The 14,798-nt window shown below is 41.5% G+C and overlaps 1 protein-coding gene across 9 annotated transcripts in view; it reads left to right on the top strand.

Moving 5' to 3' along the window:
* The window catches only part of arap2 (ArfGAP with RhoGAP domain, ankyrin repeat and PH domain 2), a 461,240-nt gene that overhangs the window by 264,826 nt on the left and 181,616 nt on the right, over nt 1–14,798 (top strand). The window lies entirely within an intron of this gene.

Below are 14,798 nucleotides of genomic sequence, written 5' to 3'. Positions count from 1 at the left end.
TCACCCATGACCCCACCTTCACTGGTCTTCCGGCAGAAAATTCCATAGACTAACGATCCTTTGGGAGAAAAAAAAATTCTCCTCGTCTCAGTCTTAAATAGGAAACAGATAATTTTTAAACGGTGCCCCCTTGTTCTAGATACCTCCACAAAGGTAAACATTCTCTCATCATCCAATCTGTCAAGTCTCCTTAGGATCTTTTACAAACATATGAACTAGGAGCAGGAGTAGGCCACTCGGTCCTTCGAGCCTCCTCCGCCATTCAATAAGATCATGGCTGATCTGATTGTAACCTCCCGTCTACCCCTGGTAATTTTTTCACCCCCTTGTTTATCAAGAATCTATCTGCCTCTGCCTTTGTAAACATTCAAAGACTCTGATTCCACTGCCATTTGAAGAAGGGAGTTCCAAAGACTCACCACCCTCTGAGAAAAAAAAATTCTTCTAATTTGTTTTAAATGGCGACCCTTAATTTTAAACAGTGACCCCTAGTTCTAGATTCTCAGCACAAGAGGAAACATCCTCTCCACATCTCCCTGTCAAGTCCCCTCAGGATCTTATATGTTTCAATCAAGTCACATCTTACTCTTCTAAACTTCAGCGGATAGAAGCCTAGCGTGTCCAATCTTACCTCATAAGATAACCTGCCCATTCCCAGTATTAGTTTAGTAAACCCTCTCTGAACTGCTCCTAATGCATTTGCATCCTTCTTTAAATAAGGAGACCAACACTGTACACAGTACTCCAAATGTCGTCTCACCAGTGTCCTGTACAACTGAAGCATAACCTCCTTATTTTTGTATTCAATTCCCCTTGCAATAAACGATAGAATTCTATTAGCTTTCCTAATTACTTGCTGTACCTGCATACTAACCTTTTGTGATTCGTACACGAGGACACCCAGGCCCCTCTGAACCTCAGAGTTCTGCACTTTCTCGCCATTTATATGATTTTAAAAAAAATTTCTTTCTGCCAATATGGTCCATTTCACATTTGCCCACACTGTACTTCAATTGCTAGCTCTCTCCCACTCACTTAACCCATCTATGGCCCCTTGTAGCCTCCTTATCCCCTCTTCTTTCCTACCTGTCTTTGAATCATCGGCAAAATTAGCAACCATTCAAAGTTGCTTATATAAATTGTAAAATGTTGAGGCCCAGCATTGATCCCTGTGGCACACTTCTTGTTACATCCCGCCAACCAGAAAAAGACCCATTTATAACTACCATCTGTTTCCTATTAACTAGCCAACCTTTCATCCATGCCAATATGTTACTTCCTACACCATGAGCTTTTATTTTCCACAATAACCTTTGATGTGGCACCTTACCAAGTGTCTCCTGAAAATCTAAATACATCCACCAGTTCCCCTTTATCTACAGCACGTCTGACTCCTTCAAAGAACTCAAATGAATTGGTTAAACATGATTTCCCCATCACAAAACCATGTTGACTCTGTCTGATTGCCTTGAATTTTTCTAACTGCCCTTCCACAACATCTTTAATAATATTTTTTAACATTTTCCCTATGACAGATGTTAGGCTAACTGGCCTGTGGCTTCCTGCTTTCGGTCTCCCTCCCTTTTTGAATAAAAGAGATACATTTGTTATTTTCCAATCTAGTGTCAACTTTCCCGAATCCAGGGAATTTTGGAAAATTAAAACCAATGCATCAACTATCTCACTAGCCACTTCTTTCAATACCCTATGATGAAGTCCATTAGGACCTGGGATTTGTCAGCCCGCAGCTCCAACAATTTGCTAAGCACCACTTCCTCAGTGATTGTAATTTTCCTGAGTTCCTCCCTCCCTTCTAGTTACTGATTTACAGCTATTTCTGGGATGTTATTTGTATCCTCTATAGTGAAGACCAATGCAAAATACCTGTTCAATTCATCTACCATTTCTCCACTTTCCATTACCAATTTCCCAGACTCAATTTCTATGGGACCAACACTTACTTTGTTAACCCTTTTCCTTTTAAGTATCTATAAAAACTCTTACAATCCATCTTTATATTTCTAGCTAGCTTTCTCTCGTGCTCTAACTTTTCCCTCCTTATTAATCTTTTTGTCATTCTTTGTTGTTCTCTATATTCTGTCCAATTTTCTGATCTGCCACCTGTCTTTACACAAATATATGCTTTTTCTTTAAGTTTGATGCTACCTTTATTTTTTTTTAGTTATCCACAGATGGAAGCTTTCTTTCTCGTTGGAATGTATCTATTCTGCGTATTCTTAAATATCCCTTCAAATGTCTGCCACTACATCTCTATTGACCTATCCTTTAACCTTATTTCCCAGTCACTTTAGCTAGCTCAGCTTTCATTCCCACACAATTGCCCTTAAGTTTAAAATACTAGTCTTGGACCCATTCTCACCTCTCATTTTCTCATTCTTCTACATTCGAATGGGTATAGCTCAACCTTTCCTCATATGTTAACCTCTTATCTTAGGAATCAGTTAAGTGAACCTTCTCTGAACTGCATCTAAGGCAGTTATATCCCTCTTGATGTAAGGAGACTAAAATTGTATACGGTACTCCAGATTTGGCCTCACAAAGGCCCTATCCAACGGTAGTAATGCTTCTCTGCTTGGATATTTCAATTCCCCTTGCAATAAATGCCAAAATTCCTTTGCCTTTCTAATCACTTAGTGTATCTGCATACTAACCTTTTGTGATTCATGTATCAGACCACCAGATCCCTCCATATTGTAGAGTTCTGCAGTGTCTCTCTATTTAAATAAGATATTGCTTTTTTTATTCTTTCTCCATTTTCCCATGTTATCCTGCATAAGCCACTTAACCTATCTACATATCCCTGTGCTGAATCCTTAGGTCATCTTCACGACTTAAAAACCTGCCTATTTCATGCCAGCAGCAAATTTAGCAACAATGTATTTAATCCCCTTACCCATGTCATTGATATAGACTGTAAATTGTGAGGCCCAGCACAGATCCCTGTGGCACTCTACTAGATACAGCTTGCCAATCCCAAAATGACCCATTCATCCCTACTCTTTGCTTTGTATTAGCTAACCAATCATTTATCCATCCTAATATGTTACCCTCTATACCATGAGCCCCTATTTTGTGTAGTAACCTTTGATATGGCACTTTATCAAATACCTTTTGGAAATCCAAGTGCACCGCATCTACAGGTTCCGTTTTATCTGCCTTGCTTGTTCCTTCCTCAATCAAACTTTAATAAATTAATCAAACACGATTTCCCTTTCACAAAACCTTGTTGACTCTGCCTAACTGTATTATGGTTTTACTAAATTTCCTCCTTATTACCTCTTTAATAATGGATTCTAGCATTTTCCCAATGACAGATGATAGGCTAACCAGCCTATAGTTTTTTGCCTTTGCCTCCCTCCTTTCCTGAATAAAGGTGTTATATTTGCAATTTTCCAATTTGTTGAAACTTTTCCCAAATCTAGGGAATTTTGGAAGATCACAACCATTGCATCTACCATCTGTGCAGCTACTTCTTTTAAGACCCTAGGATGCAGGCCATCTGGTCCGGAGGACCTGTCAGCTTTTAGTTCTAATAGTTTTCCAAATGGTTGCTTTAAATACTCCCTCCCCATTACCTCTTGATTTTCAAGTATTCTTGGGATGTTTTTCGTGTCTTCTACAATGAAGACACACAAAACACTTGTCAAAGCTTCCACCATTTCATTGTTTCCCATTACTAATTCCCCAGTTTGACCTCTAAGTGACCAACACCCGCTTTAGTTACTTCTTCTGTTTTAAATACTTATTAAAACAGATAGTAAGTTTCTACATTTCTAGCTAGCTTTCTCTTATGCTCTAATTTCTCCATTCATATTACTTTTTATCATTCTTTGCTTGTTTCTAAAGTCTGTCTAATCCTCTGACCTGCTACTAATCTTTGCAGTGTTGTACATTTTTTCTTCCAATTTGACACTATTGTTAATTTCAGTAGTTAGCCACGGGTGGCATATCTATCTCATAGAGTCTTTCTTTCATCATTTCAACGTGGCAGACTGTGGACAAGTGTCTATGGAGCCATAGTTTTTTAAAATGTTTTTGCAAAAAAAATTACCTGTTGCTGGGAATCTAATTGATGGAGGGGTGTATTTCATTCCTAACTCCTAGCTGTGAATGCTGCATCTTCAGTCTATTTTTTTTTGTGATGGGTACTTTTGGGGTAGTTCCTAGGCAAAGCACAGCTTGAAATCATGATGTTGCCCATAGGAATGGAGCCACTCCAAGATTTTTGCAGGAATTGATGTTACTGATGTGACCCGCAAGGAAAGGACATCCAAGTTGAAAGTCTCCATGACAATGATTAAATGAACTTATCAGATATATGTTAAAAAAATTAAAAAGATATTCTTTCATTTAAAGGCAGCCTAAGACTATGAGAATGGAACTTGTTAACTTCTTTTTTTTACAGATTTATATGTTTCAAACTTTCACTTTTGTGTAGAATTCGTAATTTGTCAACTAAATGCATGTGTGCCATTATTGGAACATCCTCGACAGCATCACACTGGGAACACAAGCCATCCAGCAGTAACTTAGAGCAAGCCACCTCCCTTAATGTGCTAGAGGAAAGTCTTGTGTGTTATACTCTTTTGAGGCAATCTTGCCATATACTGCCTGTTATGAACCCATATAAACATCCACAGATGTGTCCTCTTGTGTATATAAAACTGTTGATTTATAAAACATCTATGATACCAAGGAGAACATTTTATGTGGAATTAGAATATTATTGTTTGCGATGCTTATGTGGAATTAATTCTGTTACCTAAGTACATCTGACACTCATTTAGTCTATAGCCATTTGTAGCCATTACAAATGTATAGCATTGCTATTAATTTATTCCATTGTTTTCAGCATGTAAATTTACTTCCTGTGTTGCTAAAAGTTTAGTAAAAAAACCTTTGGTAGACAGTGGATTTGCCTCCATTGTCTGAACTGAGAGTATCTGGGAAATAATGCTTTCCATTCCAATCAGCATGGTTCATTAGGTTCCAATATAAAGAGTTTCATATCTGTTTGTAGGTCTATTTTGTTCTTTGCTTCTTTTATCCTTGTGATATCATTTGCTCTACTATCCAATCTGTGACATAAATCTTAATTGTAGCGTATGCAACATTGTTTTTGCAGAACAGGCAACAGACCTTATTCTCTGAACCCCAGGTAAATGCGTGTATAGAATAAAGGAGACCCAAACTCAATGAATAACTAACAACCAAAAAGCCTGCAATTATTCTAAACTGAGCACAATTACATCAGCATCATAATCACTGCAAAGGTTCTTCATTGGATTAGTCACTATAGTGTGTCTAGCACTTTTACATGAATGGAGGATTCCAAGACTTCTTAGAGAGATCATTTCCACTAGTCTACTTACAGCTGCCATTTCATCCTTAAGTCTAGTTTCAAGCTGACCGCAGATCCCAGAAGTGAAAAGTTAATGGACTGGATTTTATCCAGCCTGCCGCAGCGGGACCCATGACAGCTGGGCCCACTTAACTGCGGGAGAGGCCCCATGTCAGTCTCCTGGCAGCATCAAAATCTCCCCTCCCCCACCCGGCCCCAATTAAGTCAAAGGACACAAGGGACTGACATAGGGTCAGCAGGGTATCAGTTAGGCTCATTGGTGGCTCAGGGATTAATTGGGAACTACATGGCGTTCCCAAACCTTTGGCTGCCCACCCAGCAAGTCCTGTCAAATTTGCCTGCAGCCCCATAGAAGTGGGGTCTCTCGTTCACAGACACTTGGTGCCTGACTGAGGGACCTGGCATCGGGAAGGGGTGAGGAAGATGTTGAAAGCCACTCCCCTGCCCTTGCTTCTGACCCCCCTGTTGCCCAACACCCCCACCCTGCCATCCCGCAACCCCCATCTCACTGTTACTCACCTTTGGTCTGGGGTCCCACGATGATCCTGGGCCTCTGGTGGGCATATTGCTGCCAGCTGCCACCAATGGTGCTAGTAATAAGAGGAGCTGCCGGTGGGTGGACCATCTGCTGCTAGAGTCCTTAATCCCAGGGTAAGCAGTGGCCTAGTAGTAATGTTACTGGACTAGTAATCCAGAGGTACAAGCTAATGTTCTGGGGACACACTTCGAATCCCACAGCAGCTGGTGGAATTTAAATTCAGTGAATAAATCAGGGATTTAAAAAAAAAAGCTAGGCAATACTGACTGTGAAACCATTGTCCATTGTCATAAAACCCACCTGGTTCACTAGTACCCTTTAGGGAAGGAAATCTGCTGGTCTGGCCTGCAATGTGCTTGACTCTTAAATCCCCTCTGAAATGGCTCAGCAAGCCACTCAGTTGTATCAAACCACTACAAAGTCTACAAAAAGGAACGGAACCAAACAGACCACCTGACATCGACCTTGGCATTGGAAACGACCATGGCACACCCTGCCCTGTTGACAATGCAAAGAACTCCTTACTAATATCTGGGCACTTGTGACAAAATTGGGAGAGCTGTCCCATAGACTAAATAAGCAACAGCCTAACATAGTCGTACTCACAGAATCATACCCTACATGCAATGTCCCAGACACTACCATCACCATCCCTGGGTATGTCCTGTCCGACTGAAAGGACAGACCCACCAGAGGTGGTGGCAGTGTGGTAGACAGTTGGAGGGAGTTGCCCTGGGAGTTCTCCAACATCGACTCTGGATCCCATGAATTCTCATCGCATCAGGTCAAATATGAGCATGGAAACCTCCTGCTGATTATCACTTCCTGCGTGCTGCCCCTCAGCTGATGAATCAGTACATTCATGGGAAATAGGCCAGCATTTATTGCCCATCCCTGATTGCCCTTGAGAAGATGGCGGCAAGCTGCCTTCTTCAACTGCTGCAGTCCATGTGGTGCAGGTTCGCCCACAGTGCTGTTAGGGAGAGAGTTTCAGGATTTGACCCAGCGACAGTGAAGGAATAGCAATATATTTCCAAGTCAGGAGCTGAGTGGCCCTGGCAGAACCCAAACTGAGTGTCAGTGATCAGGTTATTGCTGAGTAAGTGCCACTTGATAGCACTGTCAATGTCTCCTTCCATCACTTTACTGATGATGGAGAGCAGACTGATGGGGTGGTAATTGGCCCGGTTGGATTTTTCCTGCTTTTTGGACATAGCTGGGCAATATTCCACATAGCCGGGTAGATGCCAGTGTTGTAGCTGTACTGGAACTGCTTGGCAAGGAGCGCGGCAAGTTCAGGAGCACAAGTCTTCAGTATTATTGCTGGAATGTAATCGGGGTCCATTGTCTTTGTAGTATCTAGTGCCTTCAGCAGTTTCCTGATACTGTAGGAGCGAATCAAATTGGCTGAAGGGTGGCATCTGTGATGCTGTAAACCTCAGGAGGCTGAGATGAATCATTCACTCAGCATTTCTGGCTGAAGATTGTTGCAAGTATAACAACCTTCCTTCCCTTCATTATAAGGTCAGAAATGGGCATGTTTGCTGATGATTGCATGGCGTTCAGCACTATTCATGATTCCTCAGATACTGAAGATGTCCTTACTCATATGCAGCAAGACCTGGACAACATTCAGCCTTGGGCTGACAAGTGGCATGTAACAATCGTGCCTCACAAGTGCCAGGCGATGATTATCTCAGCAAGTGAGAATTCAACCATCGCCCCTTGATGTTCAATGGCATTACTAACACTGAACCCCCCCCCCACTATTAACATCCCAGGGATTACCATTGACCAGAAACTGAGCTGGTTTAGCCATATCAATACTGTGGCTACAAGTGCAGGTCAAAGGCTAGGAATCCTGCAGCAAGTAACTCACCTCCTGACTCCCCAAAGCCTGTCCACCATCTACAAGGCACAAGTCAGGAGCACTAGCCTGAATGAATGCAGCTCCCAAAACTCAAGACGCTCGACGCTATCCAGCACACAACAGCCCACTTAATTGATACTCTATCCACCACCTTCACCATCCACTCCCTCCATCACTGACTCTCAGTGGCAGCAGATTGTATCGTCTACAGGACCTGGCCAAGGCTCCTTCAACTGCACCTTTCAAACACGTGACCTCTACCACCTGGAAGGACAAGAGCAGCAGATAGATGGGAACACCACCACCTGGAAGTTCCCCTCCAAGCCACTCACCATCCTGACTTGGAAATATATTGCCATTCCTTCGCTGTTGCTGTGCCAAAACCCTGGATCTCCCTCCCTAACAGCATTGTGGATGTACCTACATCACATGGACTGCAGCAGTTCAAGGCAGCTCACCACCACCTTCTCAAGGAAAATGTGCAGGGTTACGGGGAAAAGGCAGGAGACTGGTACTGAGTTAAAATGCTCAGAGAGCCGGTGTAGACATGATGGGCCAAATGGCCTCCATCTGCACCGTAACAATTCTCCGATTCTGTGAATTATGGTTGGGGAATAAAAGCGCTGGTCTTGCCAGTGCCTCCCACTTTGCATGAAAGAATAAAAAAGAAAGCCTTACAGTGGCCCCCATAGCGATTCCAGCCGGTCTCTAACCAATGGGTGAGACCCACGTCGGGCCGGCTGGACCCTGTCCAATGATTCAGTTAACTATGCTGCCTATTCTCCCTTAACTTGCAACATTTACACAATTTAAGGGTTTCATTAAATTCCGTTTAAATTAGAAGATTTGAGAATGGCAGTAGGAGAGATAGAGAAAGGTATGCTCAATTTAAACATGAAACAGCCCACCATTAAGCATTAATTGACAACCCCCTCGAAGGGGCCAAGGAAGTAGAGTGTAGGAAGTGGTAATGTCATGTTGACTGGAAGGTACACAAATGATAGATTTTATTGAAATCAGAGCATAGAGTTTTATGAAAATTGACCCCTGAATTGCTTTAAGTTCAAGTGGGGGTAGGTGGGAGAAATTCTTCTGTTAAAAGCATCTAATGAACCTTCTGCAAGATACCAAATGAAATTGAATTCTGTGATATCTTATATAAAATCACAACCTAACACCTTAGAATGTGGTAATTAAATAGGTAGAGCATGTTTCAGTGATGCATTTAACATGCCTGCAATGTGAGGAAAGAATCGAATTTGAATGGAAGCTGATTGAATTTCACATACTAAAGGAAAACAAAGAAACTGGTAATTCTGTATCTATCTTGCTGCATGCAGCTTTTGAGATAATGTTGTTTGGCATTAGGCTAGTAAGATAATATTGAATTCAGTTGTGAAATGCTAACAAAGCAAATTTTTCCCTTTTTATTTATGCTTCATTCACAACCTTTCCGATATTGCCTTAGCAGAAACCATGTGATAGACTTTTGTCTTCAGTGCCTGAGTGTGAATGTGTCAGTGGATCATCCAACCTTTAAATAATCCACCTTTGTTTCATTGGACCCTGTAAAAGTACCACTCGGCAGTGAGGGTGAAATTCTAGCCCAATAGCTTAGCACCATGTTCTAACAAAGCCTCCAGTATTATGTACAGTCATTATGTCTCTGTCATTTATGGAGAAATGATAGAAAAGAGACTTGCCCTGCAAAACTGCTTTTGTTAAACTCGAGGAGATGGTGCGATATCGAGGGTATGCGAATGCATTTAAATCTTTACAAAATTACCGGCAGCCTGTTATTTTTAAAGTCTAATCAATATTTGAGGGATTGATTCTCCATAAAAAAGCTGTGATATCTCACAAGACAGTGGCTTCCATTTATAAGCAGCGTTCACCCTTAATAGAGTCAGCGTGTGAGGTTGTTATGTACTCTAGTCTGTATGTCGGTTTGACTTTGAATTACAAATCGGCATTACAGTAAAGGCCACCTTGAAACATTTTGAACTCCAGTTTTACTTTTCTCTGGAATTCACTGCCTTAACAGGTCTTCCTATTGACCTCCTTTCCTTCCTTTAAGATGACCCTTGTAAACTAGCATTTTGACCAAATTTTTATCCACCTGTCCATCATAAGTCAAATGACGTATGAATTTCTGCTAACAGGCTTCAAGGGATCATAGAATTGTTGCAGCACAGGAGGATACCATTTGGCCCATCATTTCTGTACCAGCTTTCTGCAAGAATACCAATTGCGCCAGTAACGAGCTGCCCACATTCAATTCAGAAATCCCCAAATTTGGAGAGTAGGCTTCACTGGTATTCAAATTGGAGCAGGGTTCTGTCCCACTCTGGAAAAAAAAAACATTTGTCCCGCCTGCACACTTCACCGACTTCAAACCCATAGTCCTTAGGGGTTAAGATTCTCCTCAATGCATGGCAGGGCCAGGAGGCAGAAGGTGGGAGAGTGAATCAGTTCCCACCTGGACCAGCCTTTAGCTTTCTGCAGCAGGAGTTAGGGTTCAAATTAAAATGTCAAAGGGCATAATCACTGGATTGATTCCTGAGCCACGTGTCAATTATCATAGGTCAAGCAGACCAGAGAATTAAATGTGCGGTTCAAAAGGTGGTGTGGGAAGAGGAGTTTCATTTCTTGGAGCACTTGCACCGGTACCTGAGAAAGAGGGAGCTATTCCATGAGGTTGGGCTACAGTTAAGCTCAGCTGGACCAGTGTCCTGGTGACTCAACTAACTAAGGCTGTGGGTAGGGCTTTTAACGAAAAGGGAGGGAGGGTTCAGATGAAGGGAGATTTAGAAATCTAAAGAGAAAAGTCAGGACAATAGAAGTGTAGAAATTTGTCTAAAGACGAGCAGAGTGGGACAGGAAGAGATAGAGTTGAATGGTAATAGTGCATCAACAAATAATAGTAGTGGAAAAAATAAATGTAAATGCTCTTTACCTGAATGAATGAAGCACTCACAATAAGATGAACTAGTGGTACAGATAGAGAAAAATAGTTCAGATCTAATCATCATTACAGACATGGTTACAAGGTGACCAAGGTTGGGAAATAAATATCTCAACATTTCAAAGAGACAGACAAAATAGAAAAGCAGGAGGTGTAGCTCTGACAGTAAAGGATGACATAAGAACATTAGTGAGGAACAATCCTGGCTCAGAAGATCAGAAAATGCAATCAGTATGGATGGGAGATTAGGAATGACAAGGGGCTAAAAATTCTGATGGGTGTAGTTTATAAGGCCCCCAATAGTAGTTATACTGTTGGGAAGAGCATTAAGCAAGAAATAATTGGCACTTGTAATGAAGGCGATATAATAATTGTGGTTGACTTTAATCTTCATATAGACTGGACCAATCAAATTGGCAAAGGTAGTCTGGAAGATGCGTTCGTAGAATGTGTTTGTGACAGTTTGCTGGAACAATACATTATGGAACCAACCAGGCATAAAACCATTTTAGATCTAGTGTTTTTTAGGAGGCAGGGTTAATTAATAATCTCATGGTAAAAGATTGAAAATTGAAGGAAGTTATTGGACAATGTAAAGACTTGCACAGGACAGAGAAACATGAAGAAGACTATGAGCCAAGGATCTGCCTTTGATGATGAGTAAAAGATCCACTGGAAAACTATGATCATAATACAATTGTATCTCATCTTAAGTTTGAAAGTGAAAATAAGAATCTTAAACAAAACCAATTATGTAGGTATAAGAGGGGGAGGATTCAGTGGTAGTTGTCCACGTAGATACCAATGACATAGATAGGAGAGTGCAAGAGGAGGACCCTGGGACAGGCAGTCAGCAGGGCCTAGAGAATCTAGCCTAACTTAGAGGATCTAGCATCTAGTCAATACTCAAGTAGGAGTAAGGGTAAAATAAAAGCAAGGGTCCTTATTCTATTTCGTTAAGACATGTCTGGGGAGCTCAGTCCTGTGATTTGCATATCCTGTGCTATGTGGGAAATCCTAGACGCTCCTGGCAGTCTGGATGACCATGTGTGCAGCAGGTCCCTCTGACTGAAGCAGCTTGAGCTCTGGGTTTTGGAGCTTGAGCAGCAGCTGGGGGCACCACGGTGCATTCACAAGGCTGAGAGCTTCGTGGATAACACGTTTCAGGACATGGTCACCCCACAGCTTAAGGAAGTGCAAGCAGAGAAGGAATGGGTGACTGCCAGATAGAAGAAGGGGACCAGATAAGTAGTGAGGGAATCCCAGGAGCGCATCTCACTCACAAACCGTGTTTCCGGCCTTGGAAAACAGTGAGAGTGACAGTTCCTCTGTAGAGGCCAAACAGAGCCAAGGCCATGGCACTGTGGGTGGTTCAGCTGCTTGGGGAGAGGAAGAAATGTGGAAGGGCAAGAGAGGTAGGGGATTTGTTAGTGAGGGGAGTAGACAGGTGTTCCTGTGGCTGTAGAGGTGACTGCAGGATGGTATGTTGCCTCCTGGGTGCCAGGGTCAAGAATGTCATGGAACGGATGGAGGGCATTCTGAAGGGGGAGGGTAAACAGCCGGAGATCATGGTTTATATTGGGACCAATGAGATAGGAAGAAAGAGAATAAGGTCCTGCAAGCAGACTTTGGGGAGTTAGGTAGGAAATTAAAAAGCAGGGCTTCAAAGGTAGTAATCGCCGGATTACTCCTGGTGCCACGTAGTAAGTATAGGAACAGAAGGATAGAGCAGATGAACGTGTGGCTGGAGTGATGGTACAGGAGGGACGGTTTTAGATTCCTGGGGCATTGTGACCATTTCTGGGGGTGGTGGGACCTGTACAAGTTGAACAGGTTACACATGAACAGGAACGAGACAAACATCCTTGTGGGGAGGTTTGCTAATGCTGTTTGGGTGGATTTAAACTAAATTAGCAGGGGGATGGGATCCTGAAAAGTAGTTCCGAGGGGAAAGAAGCTGAGATGGAATTAGAAGTTAAAACGCTAGTAAGTAAGTCTGGAAGGCAGAGGAAACCTAGGCTAGATAAGAAAGAAGTGAGCTTAGCAAGGCTAAATGGAATATATTTTAATGCAAGGAGCCTGAGGAATAAGACAGACGAGCTGAGGGCACAGATAGGCACGTGGGAGTATGACATCATAGCTATGACCGAGACTTGGCTAAAAGAAGGGCAGGGTGTCAGGAAGAGATATTAATGTATGTAATGTTATTGGAATTTTTTTTTGAATAGAGGTTTTGTCTGTGTGTATATTAATTGGATTAAAGCCAGCTAGTCAGGATGCTTTGATGTGTTCTAGCTTTGAGATGTAAACAGAGGGGGAGATTGCTTTTGCATTTTTTGAATGGAACATTCAAGAGTGGGGGTGAAACCTTATACCTAACTAGGAGATATCAAGCAATGTTTATATTACTAATAAAATTGGTACTATGTAAGAGGTTTTATTGTTAGAAGAGACAGAGTTCAAAGGACCTGGTGATATAATGAGAATTTACATTCGAAGGGGAAGACTGGGTGTAAGAGAAAGGAGATTTTTGTGTGCAGGTTAGAGGTATGTAAGATCTAAGCAGTTGTAAGCCTACAACTGTCTGCAAAGGAACCAAATTGAACGGAGCCAAATTTTGAATTTGTAAGGCGAAAAATGCTTTGCCTGGTGTCTGTTTAAGTCTATTAGTTATTGTTGCCTTAGTGGAGACTAATTTGGGATTTTTAAAAATAAGTCATGATAGTAATTTGTAGATGTGTATGTGTTTAATATCTTGTAAATTAATAAATGTTTCATTTAGTTTGATATAAAACCTCTGGAGGCTTGATGGGTTCATTCCAGTATTCAGAGTTGCATCTCAAACATACCAATTGAAAATATAGGTTATGCCAGTTGTTCAAAGTTTCTGGGATTTTAAATAACAGCCTTTACCAACTGCTGTGTCATAACTGACGAGATAAGGAGGGGTTTAGAAGAGGAGGGGCATCGCAATCTTGATCAAGGAATCAATTTATAGTAGTAAGGAAGGGTGATATATTGGAAGGATCATCAAATGAGGCCTTGTGGGCAGAAGTAAAAAACACATAGGGGGCAAACATGCTATTGGGTGTGTACGATAGGCCCCCAAACAGTCAGGGAGAGATAAAGGATCATATATGTAATCTAATTTCAGAGAAGTGTAAGAATATTAAGCCAGTAATAGTAGAGGATTTTAACTATCCAAATATTAACTGGGACAGTTTTAGTGTGCAAGGTAGGGAGGGAGCAAAATTCTTAAGTTGCATCCATGAGAACTTTTTTAGCTAGTATGTAGAGAGCCCAACAAGGGAGGGGACAGCTCTGGGCCTAATATTCGGAAATGAGCCTGATCAGATGACAGGGCTGCCTCAGGGGGCTGAAGATATAAAAAATCAAAAATAAAGATTTTTAAAATGTTACAAAACATGTCTCCTCATGTGAGTCTGTCACATGAGCAGGGACATATTTTTAATGAAAAGTTAAAAACTTTTATTTTATCTTTAATAGCTGTTGGAAATTCAATCTGGCCGTGGATGAGGTTTCCTAAAAACATACACAGGCTGCTTGGCCTTTTCACCCACTTGCCCACCATTGGATGGGCAGCGAAAAATTTACATTTAATGGCCTTAATAGGCCTGTTAATTGTCGGCAGGCATGCTGCCAACTACTGCGCATGCCCACCAACTGAAATGACGCCAGGACGCTTGACTGACGTCATCTCAGATTATTTTATACTTGTTCAGGTAGGGTGCATACCCGCCAAAAGAAGTAAAAATTCTGGCCAAGATATGTTTTTTCTTGTCATGGTCGTTTTTGGCCCAAGTGATATTTTTGAAAATGATTCATTGTGGTTACTTTATCTGTTGATTTTTTTTTTTCAAACTGTACATTGTAGGTTATAAGAATGGTGCAGAAGAATGATTTATACATGAGATTTTGTACTGATCACTAATAACTGCTGGTTTTTAAGAAATTATTTTCTTTCAAATAATATGGGCTATGCAATGTCATTAAGGTAGATCCTGCCCTTATTATTCAGTAC

Source organism: Carcharodon carcharias, chromosome 1, assembly GCF_017639515.1.
Source record: "Carcharodon carcharias isolate sCarCar2 chromosome 1, sCarCar2.pri, whole genome shotgun sequence".
In the NCBI taxonomy this organism is placed as follows: domain Eukaryota; kingdom Metazoa; phylum Chordata; class Chondrichthyes; order Lamniformes; family Lamnidae; genus Carcharodon; species Carcharodon carcharias.
This window is presented reverse-complemented; position numbering and strand designations above follow the sequence as displayed.